The sequence below is a fragment of the Gracilinanus agilis genome, chromosome 3, assembly GCF_016433145.1.
Source record: "Gracilinanus agilis isolate LMUSP501 chromosome 3, AgileGrace, whole genome shotgun sequence".
Lineage (NCBI taxonomy): Eukaryota > Metazoa > Chordata > Mammalia > Didelphimorphia > Didelphidae > Gracilinanus > Gracilinanus agilis.
This window is the reverse complement of record NC_058132.1, coordinates 515,350,214-515,369,910: the sequence shown is the minus strand read 5'-3', so window position 1 is coordinate 515,369,910 and position 19,697 is coordinate 515,350,214. Positions and strand designations below refer to the sequence as shown.

Sequence of the window (19,697 nt, the reverse complement as noted above, 5' to 3'; positions counted from 1 at the left end):
ACTTTTCTTGGCCTCTCACTTTTTCTCATATACTTTCAAATCTACTTCAGACCAAAGGCTTTATTTGCTATTTGAACATCGCTCCTCAGGTCCTTTCAAGACATACTTCTTATATCACCTAACCTAGGCTTCCTAGCATATACTAACATGTTTGTATTTCCTGTAGTACTTAGCAGATCCCTGAACCTTGTAGTTCTATATTATGATTGTTGAATAAATGATCAAAGTTGAGTCCTAGAAAGATAATCTGGCAAAATTGTATAGAATAGATTGGAGATGGGAGACTGGAAGCAGACAACCCAGTTATATTTAGTAGTTTAACCCAAAAGCATCAGAAACAAGATCAGCAGCCAATATTACTGACTGAACCATTCCCAAGTGTGAAGGAACCTGAGTAAAATATGATTGGGAAATATTTATCAAAATAACTAAAAATTCATTTGGATAAAGGTAATGCTAATATGTAGTTATCTACTATAACATGTGACCCAGGGGCATCCTTGTACAGTTTAGTGACCCATTACTATTTTGGTTTGACACCATTGTTCTAGGCAATAAGCAATGAGAACTTAAAAGAGGTAATGATATTCATCTAATCATATGTTCCTTTATGTCCAATATTCTCCATAAAATAATCTAATTACAGCAAATTTACACACTAAGAATCAAACTAATTCCCCCCCCAAAAAAATAGGTTAATGGAAATTAATATCAAACTGAATAAAGGAAATATTTTAGTAAGTAAAACTAAAGCACTATAATAGCAAAATGTGCCCATGACTCAACCATTCCATGTTTCATTTTTTTTTAACATCATGAATGGTCAGAACAAAAATCAGCTAGGCAACTCCCATCCAAAAAGAAAGATGCTTTGTATTGTGGGATTTATACTCTTTCTGAATCTTAATACATTAAAAAAAATTGGTCTACCCCACTAATGAATGTGTGTAGCAGGTCTAGTGCATTCATTACATACACTGGAAATGCTGGACATCCATTAATAATGTTCCTGTGTACCCGGCACATTGCCTTTACTTTTGTGCTAACAAAACAAAATACACCCAAAAAACCCTTTTTTTCCCCTTCTGTTCTAAAACTATTCTAAGAGACCAATTCACAGTGAAGTAAAGCCCAAGTTGTACAAATTGCAAGTATTTTTATAAACCATACAATGAGTGAGCTTCCGTTAAGGAAATACTGTGATTTTAACATTATGCAAGAAAACCAAAGAAGGAGTATTCTTATGTTAATTGGCCATTCTAGGCCATTCAGAAATGAAAAGCCTCTTGAATAGTGCAAAAGTTGAGTTGTTAATTCAGTTTGTTTGCTTGCTTCTAGTTGGGGATTTTGGGGGCCTGCTTAATTTTAATCATAGCAAAGAGAGAGACTGAGACAGAAGGTTGGGATGAGGACTGGTCACACAGCTCTAGAATTTTTAAAATATCCATTTTACATTATAAGACACAAGCAGGCAGGTTTCTAAGATAAGGAGTTCTGTTTAGATTATGGGTATTGAGTGCAAATATTAGGACAAATAATAGCTATTTGAGCCAAAAGATAGTATGTAAGGTTTAAGAAGACCTTATAATGAGTGGAAATTTTATTCAATAGAAGTAATTATTTGCAGTAAGCAAAAAACATTTTTAAATGTTTATGGTTATGGAATGAGTTATTTTTCATCTATACAACAGAAGGGAATCTGAAATTGAATAAATAGATGTTTATCATTTTTTCCTTTGGATTCAAAAAACATTTCCCTCTTTTGATGTTAACTGTTATTAATAACTGAATTCAGAAAAATCATTTTCTAAAAATTCAGATTATTTTTCACTTTTCTGGAAAGGGGCAAAAACTAGAAAGTACACTAATATCTCATATCATGAATCATAATATTTATACTGATGAATAAGTTATAATGTCCATAAAAAACTTTTGCAAATTAATTTCTGATGCAACATTAAAATATAATTTGTAAAAAGTATCTTTTTTCTAATTATAATAGGGTAATAGGCAAGTATACTCTCTGCACATCTGTTCTCTCATTTAACATTTGATCAGCATAAAATGAATCATAAGGTAATAGACTATATTCATTATACCTTTAAATTATGTTGATGGTGAACTTCCTCTATTTCATATTGTGCTGTAAGTTAAAATAAATGGGAAAAAGGAGAAAAATAAAATTTATAGATATAATAAATAATATGAAGTGCTGCATTGCATAATATCTCATTAAAATCTTCATTTATTAAACAAAATTCCAACTCATTCTATATGAATTAATCTTGTTAGCTTAGCCTGTGAACTTTGAACAAAATGATTATTTATACTAGAGGCTCCCCATGTTTGTATATGAATTACTTATCATTGACATCAATTTTGCTCTCCATTTACTCAAAACTAAGTAGTCTAGTATAGTCTGAGGAAACAATAACCACTTTTGAAACCGGACCTCAGACTAGATTCAGAAGACCTCAAATGTTGAATGAACAATTGAGATCTTTGGAAATATAAATTCTGCATTCTATCAATGAGATCTGTTAGTCTACACCAATTCTTCTGGATTCTAAGACTATTTTAGAGAATAGATATCATATTGCCTTCCATTCTTCCTCATCTTCAGCAAGTGTCAGTCACTCAACTCCCATGTTTTGAGATATGCCCTAGTACAGTACATCCTGTGTGATGTTAAACTGCATTATCCTAGATAGTAATTCTCTGTAAGTGTTGTGAGCTTCAGAATTCTATCCCTCTGGTATTCACAAAGCTATTTCCCTAGTCCTTTCTTCCATTTAATTCTTAACTGATGAAATGAATCTACTGAATAACTTATCATTCGAGAAAAAAGACTGTCAGCTATTTAATGGGGCTAATGTGAGAGATGGAGCAACAAGAGGTGACTTTACAGGAGGTCCTGTAGCAAAACACGATAATGAAGTTTCTCTGAAGACAACGGTCTTTCTTTTGATCATTCTGAAAACTGCAGAGCTATGTGAAAAATGTTAATAACAAGAGGAAAATACTGCCCTTCATCGTTACCTTAGGGCTTTGTTTATCTTCTAGTCAGTATTTCATATTGCAATGAAAATGGGAAGAGTAACAAGTGAAATTCTCTGGAGAACTCTATCATGGAAATTCTTCTATTTAGTTATTCTCTTCACCTGGTAAATAATTTCTCGATTTGATTTCATCTTAAGTACCACAATGTCATAATGGTTGGTGTGACAACAATAATCATTACTTACCAAAATATAAGAGGTTATTAAATTATAATTATTATATTTTAAGATCAGATAATTTAGATTTCTCATAATGACTACTAAATGACATAAATCTATCATATCTGCATTCTTTTTTTTGCCCAGAATTAACTGGTCAATTTATTGATTTTATTTTTTCCAAGATTTCAGTGAAGTAGGGTGAAGCAATTCCAATTTTTAACATTTATATAATATTCTGATTGAATGTGCAACTTTCTCAAGTTGGTAGAGTTCTGCTACGTTTCAACCAAGATTCCAAGAGTTTCTGCCCCAGCCTCTTAAATAAATATACTAGTTTGACTTGATGATTGATTTTTTAAGGCTTTTAGTCAAATGCAACAAATATATAATTAAATTTGCAATAACAGACATTGTTTATAATTTATGCATATCTCTTATATTTAGCATAAGTTAGTACAGTCACAAATTTGCATATATGCTTTCTTAATTTAATGGGAAAGAATTATTTCCAGTTTCTACTAGTTCTTTCCTGATTATTTTGAGGAACTATATATTGCAATATGTCCAAAAAAATTTTTAAGTATAAATTTTGATTCCTATACACAGGCTTCTATAATTCAGGTAAAACAAAATAATGGATGGAAAGCACCATGAAATTCTTAAAGTGCAATTTTAACTTTTAATTGTTTTTTTTTTTAACCAGACCTCTTTTCTTCAATGTTAGGAATATCTGGTGACAAACACCCTCTCCAAAAACAGATTGGTACCTTTTTGGCAATTGACTGTGACACTAAAAGATTAAATCAAGAGCCTATGGTCATCCAACCAGTATGTTTCAGAGGCCAGGCTGGAACTCAGATCTCTGGATTCAAAGCCTACTTTTTTCATCTTATTATCTCACTGGTTGTTGATATGACTGAATGTATTTAACAGGTTTCCTGAATCTAGGAAAGAAAATTTCATCAAATGCCCAATATGGATACCATGATTAAAACTTGTAAAAATATTCATTTTTCAGTTTTTTTCTGGATGACTTTTTATTATTACTGTTGCTAAAGGTACCAAAGACAAAAGAAATGGCAAGAAACAATGGAAAACATTTACTTTCACTTTTTAGTGTCGTTAAAAAGTCACACTGGTCTCATTTATTGCTTCAAATTAGGTGAAATAGTGTCCTTTATGAATCTTCAATTAAATTAGCCAGCAGTTAAGATGAACTTATAAATGTTCTGAAACATTTTAATTAAGCAAAACACTGTGACCACACACACAAATCTTCATCCATAACCACAGCTTTAACAAGCTGATTATATTCTATATGATCTCATAATCGTAATGATCACAACAGGGATAATGAACAAAGAATGCACAAACTACAGCTTCAAACAAATTGACTTTTCTTTTTCATACTTAGTTTCCTCCTGAGATCTGTCTCCTTCCTGACCCAGACCATTCTTTCCCCTTTCCTATCACTTTGTAGTAATGTCAAAATTATAAAGCACAAATGTGTCTTTGCTTTCATTTTAGCCTCATGACATGTTTCACTTATGAGCCAAGAAGGCAAGTATATTGCTTTCTGCACAGTGGATTAACAGGGCTAATGTCAATGGGGATTCTTCAGTTACAGAGGATATCAGTCTAGGGCTTAGCAGAGATTAAAGATGAGTACTTAAAATATTATTTAAATTGTTAGACTAATAATAAGAAACTGTTCAAAATTCCTCTTTTAAATGTAGGGAATCACACTAAGACAAATTCTAAAAATCTTTTCAGGAAAGATATAGCCATTATGTATATAATCAAAAACCAATAAAATTCTTATGACACCTTTCAATTCAACAAACCCGTTTTATAAAGGCTGCACTGTTTACATGTCAGGCACTGTCCCAAGAAAGAAGGGCACAAAGCAAAAAGAAATTAAAGTTCTTGACCCCAAGGAATTTCCAACTTTACTGAGGAGGAAACAACATGCATTTATTTATATAAACAAGTACGAAATTTATACAAAGGAAATATGAAGTAATTCTAGAGGAAGCAATAACAACTAAAGAGATTATGAAAAGCCTCATGTATGAGCTAACCCTTGATTGGAGTTAGGTATACCAAGAGGTGGAGGGCGAGGGGGGAGTTAGGAAGAATATTCAAGAAATAGGAAACCACCTTGCAAAAGCCAGAGGTAGACAATGGAATGTCATATAGGGAAAGAGTTTGTCTGGAATGGTTTGCCTCAGGAGGAGTAATAAGAAAAAAGGGTGGAAAGACAGTTTGGAGCAAGATGGTAAAGGACCTTAAATGACAAACAGGAGTTTGTATTTTATCCCAAAGACAATGGGAACTCATTAAATCTTGTGGACATAGATAGGTGACATCTTGCCTCTTCTCCATCTCTTCTTCACTAAGGCACCAAGCTAGAGGGTACCATATTTATCAATGATCAACAATTCTACCCATGAGAAAACTAACCAACATCTGCCCTAGGATATTGGGTAAAGATGGCCTTGCTTATGATTGAAGGATACATTAACCCTATGTCAACCCTCTATATCCAGTGAGAGCTGTGAACCTTCCTATTTCATCATCAATATTTATTAAAATAAAAACTATTTCTCAAAAAAAAAAGATTTATAGTTCAGGAAAGTCAAATTAGTGAGAGAGCCACTTATCTTGCAACATATGTGAAATGTGAACATCCCATCATGTTGACAAAAGGACTACTTAAATTATTGAGTTCAAAAAGATAAATGTAACATGACAGAGTCAAGGGAGATTCTGCAGCTTGTGTTCCCGTTCATTTATTTAAATGTTTTGGGGCTCTAAGTTTTAATCACTTGGCTCCATTAAGCATTGTCTAATATCATATAGAAAGCTGACATTCAAAGATGAACATGAAAAATCATGTAATTTTTCTATGTTGATTCTGTGTTTTCAAAGGACTGAAGAAACAGTTTTTAATATTCTCTTATCTGAGAAGCTTCAAATGTAGGGAAGTTAAAGAAAAACAAGAATAATAAATGTATAATGAGAGGCAGCTGAGCATCCTAGATAGAGTACAGAAGTTATGGGTCCAAGCTACTATTACATGTTCACTGTTGACTACTAGAAAATTCTTTAAGTGTTCCTGCCAACTCCCCAATACCATAAGCTACAAACAATTGTTGATCTGCACCTATGGAAGGAGTATCTAAACTGGGAGTTCCCCACATTGAAGAAATATAGAGCTTGTCCTCTCATCAAAAAAAAAAATTATTCATATTTCTCTACAGTAATATATACACATACACATTTAACACTAACTTTAAGATGGTATAGAAGTGAGTGATTTATTGATAGGGGCATTTTTGAGAAACTGAAAAAGTCTAAAAACGAGAAAATTACTGCAAGTCTCCTCAAGCCAATAAATCACACCGATAGATATCCATATCCAACCCAAAAATTCACATAGAGCCATAAGGACAGAGCATATAGTAAATAACAGAATCTATAGGAAACAATATTCATTTATATTTTTAAATTATTGTTAATGCTTTTATTAAAAATAGATTTTGAAAATTAATGGTTGCTCCATAGCCAAAATAAATATAATTTCCTGCAGATTATATGCTGTTTTGTTTCTTTTTCCTTCTGATAATCCCTCTGACATACCAGGTAACCATCCCCTTGGTACAGACACTATATACATCTTAAATAATAAATTTAAGGCTCATCCCATCAAGGGAACAAAGGCTCGATACTTCAAAGGATCATTGAAACAAAGACTTAGAGATAGAAAGAAGCTTTAAAGTCATCATATCCAACTTCCTCAATTCACAGAGGTTATGTGACTTGCCCAAGATCAAAAGGGGAAAGATGTAGAAGAGCAAGATTTGAACTCAAGTCCTTTGATTCTAAATCCAACATTCTTTCCGCTGTGCCATACTGCTAATGAGTCACAATGCGGAGAAAAGAAATTCTCAGTGTAGATTTCAACCAAAAAATGGACATCCTTGTGCCAGAGTATTAGACATGATTCCTGCAAGTTGACTTAAAGGAAGCAGTCATGCTCAGAATTAGGTACCACAGCACCCCAAAGAAACCTAGACATAGGAGATAGAAACATGGTGACAATCTATTTCCAATAGGAGAGAATGGAAACAAGTTTAATAGTGATAGCATCAGAGTACTTGCTGATAATGTTCATGAACTTCAGGTTGGCAATCTTTATTCTGGATAAGCCCCACTGAAAGGAATTAAAGATGGGCATATGGAACCTCAGGTTTCCATCCTTATTCATTCCCATGTGTAAGCTAGAATGACTCCCTGGAGGTTCCATCAAGCATAAGGCACATGATGGGCTTCATTTTATCTGTCAGTGTTCCTGGAGAGGACAGTCTTGGTGTTTTCATAACAGAAATTATATATATATATATAACATTTTCAGAACACTGTGGGAATCAAATTGTAATAAACACTTTTCCCCAGGTTGGGCTAATTCAGAATTAGTCAATCCTGGGAACTGTCAATGCTGGATTTTGCTTCTTGTTTTATAATAGGTAGTCCATAATTAAGCAACACAACTCTTGACACCAATATTGTGTACTTCGCTGTAAAATAATGGGATGAATGTTCATGTGTGCCTCTATGGAAAGCAATTTTTCTATAGTTACACCACTGTCATACACCACACACACAATGTACATCTTTTTATAGATGAGAAGGTTGAAATAAAGGGAATAAGGGGAAAGAGTGTTTTTTAGTAATTATAATACAAGATAAAGAATTAGACACTAACAGCATTTCACTTTTTCATTGAAATTTCTTTTTTCGTGTTTTTAGCTTTATACAAAAGTAATACTTGAAAAATGAAATATAACTAAACACTTTGAGAGGTACATACAATGTATTTAAAACTTTCTATCCCCAGTCATACATACAGTATACATACATACACATATACACATACCTTCAAACATTATTCAAAATGTTTCTTTCAGCCCTACATTTGTTTCGATTGGCACAAAAATCTTAAAACAGCACTGTTAAGAAGAAACAAGTAAAATTGAGGCATGAGTACTGCCATCACAGAAACCACGGTGGTTAACACAAACTAGAAAGGTTGGATAACTGAATAAGTGGAATGAAAAGCTCAGGAACGCTAACCTGCTTATATGATAAAGCAGTTCTCAAGTTTGCTTTGATCTATAAGAGATGAGTTGTAAAGACAGCTTCTGTTCCCTCAGCTCAGAAACTAAGAATTCCTTTTGCTGCATTATGCATAACATTATTACCGACAAGGTACAAATCAAAAGCAAGCAGTTCACAAACCCCACTAGCATACTAAAATAACTGTGTGACTAAACTGATTTAGACACTGAATTCTCCAGCTTAAGTCCCACTTATCCCATTGACTTTAACACAGCCTTTTGCTTTAAATGTAGATTTTCCTGGTATCTATTCCCTCAAAGCAATTCCGACTTGACTTGCAGAGTCAGATTGGTAGAACAGATGAATATCTAGCTCATACATGCATACTATGCTTGGTGTCCAAATCCCCTTATCAGCTGAGATTCCAGTCTCCTACCCAACTTAAAGGCAACCCATATCTAGATATATGAAATAAAGATAGGCAGTGCAATTAAAATTCATGGCCCACAGATACACATATGCTTTGTGCTTGATACTCTGGAAAGATAGGGTATGTCTGATGTAAAAGGGATTCCCTTCACAAATCAGTCAATCTTCAGAACTCTGGCCTCAACAGCACAGAATATCAAGATGCCTAAAAATTGGCTTTGCTCTCCTGATCTTGAGGTGGAAACCGTAAAGTTTGGGAAAGTATAAGATCTTGGTGGTATTGATATTGCATCCTACTTTTTTACAGAATGAGATTCAAAATAACAAAATGTCAATTTCTAGTCAGGCAATGATGCTTTTCATCTAAGTCCAACTGGTTTGTCTCATTTAAGTTCTGTAGCGGGATCTAGGCAGTAGTAAGTATTGAGACCCTGACTTTTTTTACTCCAGAGATCTACAGAAACATTCCTCTTAAAAAGGGAGAGGAGGAAAGGAATTCTAAGCCTTCCGTTTCAAGATATGCTTTTAAAGTTATCACCTAAGACCATAAAAATTTAACTCCTGGTGAAGGAAAACAGTCTCATAGAGTGTATGTCATCATCATCTGTGGCTTTGTAGTTCTTTAAACACAGATGTTATTCTCTAATTTGGCTTTAAAATGGGTATATACAATGTATACTACTAGGAAGGCAGCATAATACAGTAGCAAGAGCATTGAATTTGAAACAGAAGAGCCTGGGCTCAATTTCTGGCTCCAACACTTACTATCTTGTGACTTTGGTCACTTAACCCCTTTGGGTCTCAGTTTCCAAATATGAAATATAAATGGGTCAAATTAAAGTTTTTAGATCTCTTCTAGTTCTATATTGGGGATGCTATGTATTCAACTGGTAACATTTAAATGCTTTCTGGTTTATTTTTTTTTTTTAAAAGGAATCATTTCCTGTATAGAAAATATGTCCTCCTGGTAGAAGAGACTGACCTTTCCCCACCATAACCCTAAACCTGACTTTAAGACATTATTCTAGGAGACATTTCTTCCATATATTTGGAAGAAATGTTATCCCACTATACAGGTTCGATTTTGAAATGGCACTTCTTAAAGAATGTCCCAGACATGTGGGAAAATTGTCCAAATCTTTCTCGAAAAAATGACTTGGGGTTCAGATTAATTCACCTGAGTGAAGAGCCTTTTTCAGGAAGAAAAGCACACTTCAAAATAAAACATGATGAATTTGGCCAAGGCCTCGATTTAACTTTTAACTTCATTTTTCAGAGTTAAAAAATGATTAAATTTTCAAGTTTAAATCATTTTGCAGCTGCTTTTCTGCCTGCTGTTTTCTGAAATCTGGAGTTCTACTTAACCAAAGACGGATGCTCTCTGAAGGATCTTCTTTCCGAAGGCTATGGTATATCTCCCTTGACATTTTTTGGAGAATACAGAATAATACTGGATACATAATTCAGTAAGGATACAATGAATAACTTCATGTCGGTCTCTGGAAGAAATCCATTAAAACACATGCACACAAAAGCAATTATACAAAAGGCAGAAACTGAGATATTTGTTCCCTGATATTTCTGACTGATAAAAAAGGCATCTTACTTTCATACTTTATGCAAAACAAAACCATCAAAATAAAAGTATTTGTTAACTTGTGCCTCCAAATTCTCAAATTTAATATTACTTCCTTGAAATTTGAAAAGCAAATTAACTCTATGTTTATAAAACTATGTGTTTGGTTTTCATAAAAGGAAAAAAAATGCCCAATGTGTCAAACAGTATAATAATACCTAAAAGAAGAAAACATGAAAATCAAATATTTTCAGTGGAACCACCCAATAATTTTCCCTCCCACAGTTGCTTTCTTAATATATTCAGAGAGAAAAATCAACTTAAGGACCAAAAAGGTCACTCTTTGCAGAGGTCTGAACTGCTTCAACATTATTAGCATGTCATTACTGTCAGATGAAACAACTGCTTTGAATAAGTATCCTTAGCCTTATTTAATAATAAGACTTAAAGTTACCAAATTTCTGTTGAATTTACTTTTAGGTAAATATATGGAGATAAGATATGTTATATCTTGCCTGTCAGAACTTCTTTTACAAAATAGCTTCTTAGTTTTAAGAACATATTTTAAATTAATAGTAAATTAACTTCAATAAAATGATAGAGGTAAATCTTTTAAAATTAAGTCACTCTGGGGGGCAGCTGGGTAGCTCAGTGGATTGAGAGCCAGGCCTAGAGACGGGAGGTCCTGGGTTCAAATCTGGCCTCAGACACTTCCCAGCTGTGTGACCTTGGGCAAGTCACTTGACCCCCATTGCCTACCCTTACCACTCTTCCACCAAGGAACTAATACACAGAAGTTAAGGGTTTAAAAATATAAAAGAAAAAAGAAAAAAGAAAGAAAATTAAGTCACTCTAAGGATTATATTGCCTTTGCAAAAAAACAAAAAAAAAAAAACAAAAAACAGATAATTGTGAGATTCTATCCAAATAGGTATCATATCTCCTCCAATGAAAACCATTTAAATCCAGTCAAGCATTGCTTTTGCACATAAAACCAAAACTATGCTTGATCATAGTTCAATATTCCAGGTAAGAAACCTAGGATGATGGTCAATAAAAATAAGACATTGTTCAAGAATTTTAATCCTTAACTCTTACTTATAAATGCCATATAATGGATTACAAAAGGTTACAAAAACTACCAACATGGTCCTACCAAAATCCTAGTAACTAAATAAAACAATAGGAAAAGGTTACTATTGAAAATCTGAACTACTAAGCTGACTCCATTTTAAAAGTTAATCAAATAGGGGCAGCTGGGTACCTCAGTGGATTGAGAGTCAGGCCTAGAGACGGGAGGTCCTAGGTTCAAATCCGGCCTCAGACACTTCCCAGCTGTGTGACCCTGGGCAAGTCACTTGACCCCCATTGCCCACCCTTACCACTCTTCCACCAAGGAGCCAATACACAGAAGTTAAGGGTTTAAAAAAAAAAGTTAATCAAATAAGCAACGTGTTGGGAATATTCCTAGATTTTAATGTTTGTTATTTTGAGTCAATTCACAAATAGGGCAGATGAAATTCAATATCGTAAATAAACTGTGATTTATCTTTGAAAATATTGTTAAAGTGCAAGTTCCTTGTTAAGTTCTACTTAATCAAGTGGAATATTATTCTGAAATTAATTATAATGTGGCAATTGAGCATATTTTGTTACTTTGGATAGACTAAAATTATATCCTTATATCATACTTGTTAACTTGAGTAAAAAATAACCAAAATAGTTCTAGGAAGTAAAATGTACTGAGCATTGGAGCTAAGAAGTATGAATAAGAAGTGTTTGAAATATAGTATGTACATTACAACTGCAAAAAAAGAAAATAGGCAAAGTCAACATCACGTGAAAGATTATTAACTTAGTTTAGTTTTAACATAGTTGAGTTTCATTAAAACAACCCTAGTGGCATTGTTCTTTTTATTATTATTTCATTTTTTATTTTTACTAATTGTATGACTGCATTGGTTAAGGAACTCCTGGTAAGAAAAGTCCCTCTGCCAGAGCAAGTAAGCATCTACAAAATGTTCTAGGACATTGAAAAGATAGGTAACTTTCCCAGGATCATATAACTAATATGTATGAAAGGCAAGATTTGAATCCAGGGCTTCTTGACTAGGTGACTGGCTCTCTACCCACTGTTTTTCTCAGCACTGCTTATTTCTAATTAATCTAATGTGGTTAAATATTTTTAAAATCTCCATTCTATGGTTTCATGGTTAGTTTGAGTTTTGTTTTGTTTTGTTTTGTTTTTAATCTTTACACCATCTTAGAATCAATACTATGTATTGGTTCTAAATCAGAAGAGTGGTGAGTTGGGTGATGGGGGTTAATTGACTTGCCCAGGGTCGCACAGGTAGCAAGTATCTGAGGCCAGATTGCAACTCAGGACCTCCCATTTCTGGGCTTGGCTCTCTATCCACTGAGCCACATAACTAACCCCTCATAGTTAGTTTTAGAATGTTATGCTCATCTTAGCAATTATAAAGTCAAATATGTCATTAAAGCAATTTTAAAACATTACTTTTCATCATTTTAGGAGTATCTCAAAGAAATGTCATTGTTTATAATACTAGAAATATTAAAGTGAATATTTAAAACACTCCTATTAAATAGTTAAGTGACTAAATACATTAATATGAAATTTAAAAATGAAGAGAGGCAATAATTTCCAAATTCAGACTCTAAGATCTTTCATATGTTTTAGATTATAGAGGGAAAGGTTTCATATTTTCCCCATAGGAATCCTTTTGCTCACAAGATATGAATTTTTAAAAACATTTTAAGTATATATGTACTTCGCATAGCTTTAAAATATTAGCAGAAAAACTTTTACAAAAGAAAAGAAAGTATGCTGCTGAAAATTTTTACCTACTTTTACTAGACTTTCCCATAGATTGCATTCAAATATAAAACTCATTGGGGGGGGGTTATCACTTTAAATTTTTGTTAAATTTTATACTTTTCTTGAGCTAATGAAATTAAAAGTATCTTGTCTCTTCTTACTAGATACTCCAAGTTTCAAGTCATTTTCACATTACCCAATTTTAGAATTCTAAAAAGGCTTAATTCCCTGCAAAAGGATTTTTCCATTTACTTCCTCTAACTATCTACCAAATATGGAACTAGCTATGCAATTCAATGAGAGTTAAACCAACTATAATCTTCAGAGAAATAAGAAACATCTTTTTAACACTTACTTTTATCCATTAGATATCTTTAAGAACTAATGGTGTTTTTTGTTTTAAATATGTAAAAGATATGGTTTTTAAATTAGAGCAAAAGGGAATTTCAGGGTACTGTGTTCTGATTAGTAATATTTAGCTGGTTGCATTAACTTCAAAAATTGCTTTTTATTTCTTACCCATAAAAAATTTTATCCCATAGTCTCATGTGGACCTTTCAAATGAGGATCTGATAAATTCATTCATCTCATTCCTCCTCTTTTAATTCTATTTAAATTATCAATTATAATGTCAATAAAATATCAATTAAAATACCAATTATAATAGAGGAGAAAAAATGCTAGGTTTATAGTTGAAGGACCTGGATCAGATCTCAGCTCTGTTTTAATCTCACCTGTGTGACTATGCTACAACATTTTACCTCTTTGGATCTCAAGTTCCTAATCTACAAAATAAAAAAGTTGGACTAAATGTTGTCTAATACCAATTATAGCTCTAATTTTATGGTCTAATCCATCTCTTTTAAATCTGTCTACTACATAGGAATGGGGACTGGACTTATGATTTCATTGATATAGGGAATTTCCAGAAGAGGAAATGTGTCAACCAATATAGAGCTATACCTTTTCTCCATCTTGCTCTTAAAAGAGTTAGCCAGACTACAGAGAGCTTAAGTGATTTGCCCATGGCTATCTATCCAATAAGTATCAGATGTAGAATTTGAACCCAGATCTTCTTGGCTTCAGAGTCAGCTCTTTATCTTCTTACAAAACACTCTTTCATAGTTATTTATATTATATAATTAAAAGATGGATTTAAATAACCATGTTTCAGAGATTATTATAACCTATACTAATAAAGGAAATTTCCTCATCTACTTCCTCATATCAAATCCTGCTATAGTCTACTGTATCGTGTGTGAGGGTATGTGTATGATATGTGGGAGACATACAATATGATATTCTAAAAGTTTTTATCTTCAATTATTGTGAAACCACTTATAATTCATAGATTTAGAAGTTACCTAGTCACAGAATCACAGTTTTAGTCCAAAAAGAGGTGAAGAGCCATATAACATAACAACCAATTTTACCCAGATGGAAATTGAGGATCTTCCTAGCAAATTTGGCAAGACCACTATTTGAACCCAGATCCTGTGTCTCCAAACCCAGAGCTCTTTTCAAGCATACCACTCTGGTATTCAAAAACAAAAACAAAAAAGTGATTGTCACTTTTTGAAGATCTATTCTTCGGACACATTACCTAGATTATTGCAAAAAGAGCATAAGACTGATAGCACAAAAGTACAATGAATAGTTTACTAAGATTCCAAGAGCATTAGTCACTTGACAGATTATAATTGTTAACAATGATGCAAGGGCAAGCTCAATCATCTCTGATATACTGAAGGACACACACACAGAAAAGGGTGATACTAGGTTCTGCTACTTAAGAACAATTGACGACTCTTAAACTGTGTTAAAGATCTGAAATGCTCAAGAAAATATGAAAGTAATTTTCAAAGCCCTTTCCTTGATGTTTTTTTTTTTAAAAAAAGAAACATGATCCCTGGTGCCTTTGATTAAAAGAGAAGTAATCACTCTTTTTTTTTTTTTAATTCACTCTGATTTCACCTCAGAAGGGACTCCAACTCTCCCTTTATCCCAGGTTGGCTCTCACTTCAAACTGGAGGAGACCAAAAAAAAAAAAAAAATCAAGTCAGTGAAAATATGCTTTCCCCAGAAGCTGGAAGGCTCAAGAGTCTTTCCATCTACTAAACCCTAATTTCAAAAATATTGACGGTCTTGGATTCACCATTCCTTTATCTGCCTGCCACATAATCAATCAGAGTTTTTACTTTAAATTTCATTGAAGCAAAAAGGCAAATTTTATTGACAAAGTCTAAGAAATAATCCCTAAATAAACCTCAAATGGGATCTTTTTTTCATTCTTCCCATAAGCACATGTTAATTAATAAGTACATTGCAGAATAAAAGAATGGAAAAGGGTCGAGAAAAAAGGGCAGGCAGAGCAGTTAACACTAAACAAGCTGGCCAGCCTGTCCAACTAATCTGTACGGTTTGTTTTCACAGCTTTGCTCCGAACATTAGCTATGATGGCCCGAAGCTCCCTGCAGAGCCTGAGAGCGTGTGGCAAGCCAAGATACCAGCAGCACAATGTTTCACCTGTGATGCCAGATACTCAGACAGAAAAAACACACAACAGTTTGTCAAAACATTCATAAATGGCGCTAGCCCATTTTTTCCAACAGACCCCCGGTCTTGGCTGCCAATTTACACTGGCAGGTTTATCTAATGACTGGAGATACTCTTTTAAATTCAGGGAGAGGTAGGGATGCTGTGACACATGAAGGGAATCTGAGTCCTCTCCAGGGAGCCACTGACGGTACCTGAAAAAGGCGATGCTAGACATATTAAATCTGGTTCCCACAGCACGCAACCCTTAGTCAGCACCTGGATTGTGAAACTGCTAAGACGCAAGGAAATCATCAGGATCACAGATGAGCTCAAAGCTTAATGGGAGAGCTCGAGCTTTTTAATTTTTTTTCCCCCTTGAAACACATGATTCAAAACAAAACCAAAAAAAAAAAACCAACCCTGCAAATAAACCTAGGGCAGAATTGGTCTGCCTTTGTCTTCTCTTTGTTACCAAGCAATGCAGCCAGGCAGGATTGTCTTTGTTACGTTTCCCAGATCAACACAAGCAGAAGCCAATGTGATAAGAACTTTCTGATTAAGCTCTGAATCTTTGGCATGTATCAAAAATGCCTAATTATTAAAGGACTAATAATATGTTTCTTGTGTTTCTCTGACAACCACATGCATTACCATTCCACATCTCTGATGTTGTTGTTAGTAGAGAGAGATAGACACCACTTATGGAGACACTGATCTCTGTGGGGGTGGGGGTTTGGGGGGTGTTCTCTCTTAAATGAACCACACATAATGAAAGTTGAAGTTTTCATTAGACAGATATCCTAGTGGATAAGAAAACAGGTTAAATGTGAAAGTGGTTTATTTAAAGTCACATTTTTAACATGAAAAAAATATCAAATGTTGCTTGGTAATAAATAATGGAACAAGATAAGAAATTACCATTCTTCCAAGTGTGTGATAAAATGTCACTCCTAAGATTTCCAACCCCCCCCCTTTTTTTAACTGTCTCCTCATGGCTAATATATTTCTAAAAATACCCTCCTCCCCTGGCAGTGTAACAGTGAGGGAAAAGAATACCACTGTTCAATATGAGGTATGGAAATCAGCTCACTCAGGCAACACCTAGAACAATGGTGGCAGGATCTCTCTGAGAAAAGATCAGACCTGAAACTCTTTCTCTTTGTGTGAAATGCTTGTGAGCACTGACTTAATGAGCTCCAGCTAGAGGTGTTACTTTGAACAAATAATGCTCAGTCATCTCCACTCTCCACTGCACATGCTACTTAAAAAGTAAATAAAAGGGTTCTTTTCATGAGAGAGATTTACCATATAAACTTGACACTTGATCAAAGAGCCACATATTTGCGGATCTCCAGCAGAAGTGAAAGACAAGGAAAAGCTGTCACTGTACCCGTGATTCCAATGGGGCATCGTGCTCAACCTTATGTGGAAACAATTACGTGATTCCAGTCTGGATAGCAAGCTTAGAGACTCACTTTTTTAAAAGTCACGGTTAGAGTTTTGTACAGGATGAAGGCTGCATCTAAATGCTAAAGTTTGGTCCCAATCTGCTGTTTGGTGCTAATGTAGATAACATGAAGCAACCATAAGCAACATGGCGAAGTGAATGGGTAGCAATATCTCCACATGGTGACACTTCTCCCCTTAGGCCTCCAAAAGAGCAGTTTTTCCCATGAGAATACTGCATCAGCTTGTTTCCTAACCCAGCTGTCCAGAATTGTGGGATAATGATCAGTTTTGTAATTTTGCAAAAATGGCTTCCACATGTACAATGAGGAACCAAAGTACCCAGAAGAAAATGTCCAGAATCAACAACTTGATCAAAAAGTCATTCTGGTGGCTCATTCCTACTTCTCCTGATCCTTTATCTCCTTCTCCCAATATCTCAGGAACTATCATGATAAGAAAAAGCATCAATCATCATAAGTTTAAAGCTGGATATCTTTAATCTTGGGCAGCTAGGTGATTCAGTGAATAAAGTGCTAGACTTTATCTCAGGAAGGCTCATCTTCTTGAATTCAAATCTGACTTCAGACACTTACTAGGTATGTGACTCTGTGCAAGTGACTTAACCCTGTTTGCCTCCATTTCCTCATCGGTAAAATGAGCTAGAGAAGAAATTGACAATCCATTCCAATATTTCTGCAAAAAAAAAATGCAAAAAAAAAAAAACAGGATCATGAAGAATCTGACATACTTGAAAAACAATCTTTAGTCTAATGTCATTCAAGAGAAGAAGAAGGTGAGGTATAAAGGAAAAAGTCACTTGTCCAAACTCTCTCTGCCTCTCTAGGATTTAATTCCATCATCTTTGGGCTGGACAAATTGGATTGGATAATCTCTAATGTACCATCCATTTCTATAGTTTATCATTGTGTCATAATTCTGATAGAATCAGAATTTGAATTCAGGTTTTCAGTCAGCTTATCCAATGCTCTTTCCACTATGCTAGAATGCCTTGTAATAAGAATAAGAACAATGATAGAAAATATGAATAAGAACAGAAATAAGACTAAAAACAAATTCATATAGCACTTTAAAGGTTTCAAAGTGATTTACATTTTCCACATTTGATCCTTCCAACAACCCTGTGAAGAAGGTAGCATTATTATCCCCATTTTAGAGATGGGAAAAATAACAGAGTAGGTATTAAATATTGAATGGGAGTTGGGGGGGCGGAGAAAATGAGCAGTCCAATTTATCTACCACATTATATTACCCACCCTTTACAATCAGCTCAGATACTTGAGAACTAAAGTATGATTAATATTATTATACGTTCCAATAAGTTATTTCTGACTTGAACAGTTGGTTAATTGTAAATTTGCTCCGTATCTTTACTCTAACAATAGGCGTAATCTTCCCTTTGAAAAGGAAACTTTATGTTTTCATTGCCTCTGTAGCTCCAATGATGAAGTTATCACTAGTGACATGAACAAAACCATCTATATTAACCTAAAGAGCCCTAAAAGAGTTAATGCACCTCTGGAAAGTGCAAATTTTATTCCCCTTTTCCTGGCAGGATTTGAATCCATTAAGAAGTTGAATCCTAAAGTATCTGACCGCCCACACAGTGTACAAATTTGCCTCCTATTAAGGGAAATAGGAATCACACTCACTGATCAAGGAGACAGGCTGTTCAGTGATCATTAAAAGCACACTTTTCAAAGATTCATCTAATCGTTAGAAGTCTTCTCAGGTTTATAGTTAATCTGATCTTTCAAATTTCCTGGCTGTTCTGTTTTTCTGTTGACTGATAACACTTTATCAGTGTTCAATGGAACTTCACTCTGATCTGAAATAGAAGATTTCATCCCAATATACATACCTTTGATATCTTCCTTTTTAGTTGACAGGAGAGTTTCATTGATAGAGCACTGGAATAAGAGGCTGGAGTCCTAAAGTCTAGTCTCAGTTTTACCACCAGTTTGCTATTTGAATGGTTTTAGTGCTAGGAATCAAGTTAATTGAAAAACTCCTGGGATGATTAATCCCTAGCTCCACCTGACCCTTGACTAAAAGTATAAGGAAGAGCAACAAGAAAACAAGCCAAAAAGAGAAAGTTATAAAACAATCTGGGATGTGATAGTACTAAAATAAACTTTAATGGGATATTTTTAAATTAGCACATTTAAGAAATAATGGATACCAGGAAAAAATAGAAATCAGTGCTCTAATATATAATTGGGCTAATATTTCCATTGTATCATCATATAAATGGTCAAATTTAGTAAAGTGGTCCTATCTTGCAATATATCTTACTTTTAATATCTAAAACCTAATATAAGTATTTATTTCATCTCTTCAATAAATGACATCAAGAGAAGACCTAATGGATCATTCATCAAAAAAATTATGCCTGCCCTTCTACTTTAGCTTAAAAGAATCACTCTGGTGCTAAAAGCAATCAAACTATGGAGCATGAGAAAATTAGAAGATAGTTTTGAAGAAATGTTTTAATTAGAGTATAATC

At 34.0% G+C, this 19,697-nt stretch overlaps 1 long non-coding RNA gene across 1 annotated transcript in view; it reads right to left on the bottom strand.

Moving 5' to 3' along the window:
- Positions 1-19,089, bottom strand: part of LOC123242635 — a 247,277-nt gene extending 228,188 nt beyond the window's left edge. The window contains exon 1 of the long non-coding RNA XR_006505829.1: positions 19,053-19,089. This is a non-coding gene — a long non-coding RNA (uncharacterized LOC123242635). The remainder of the gene's footprint in view (positions 1-19,052) is intronic.
- Positions 19,090-19,697: the final 608 nt, after the last annotated feature.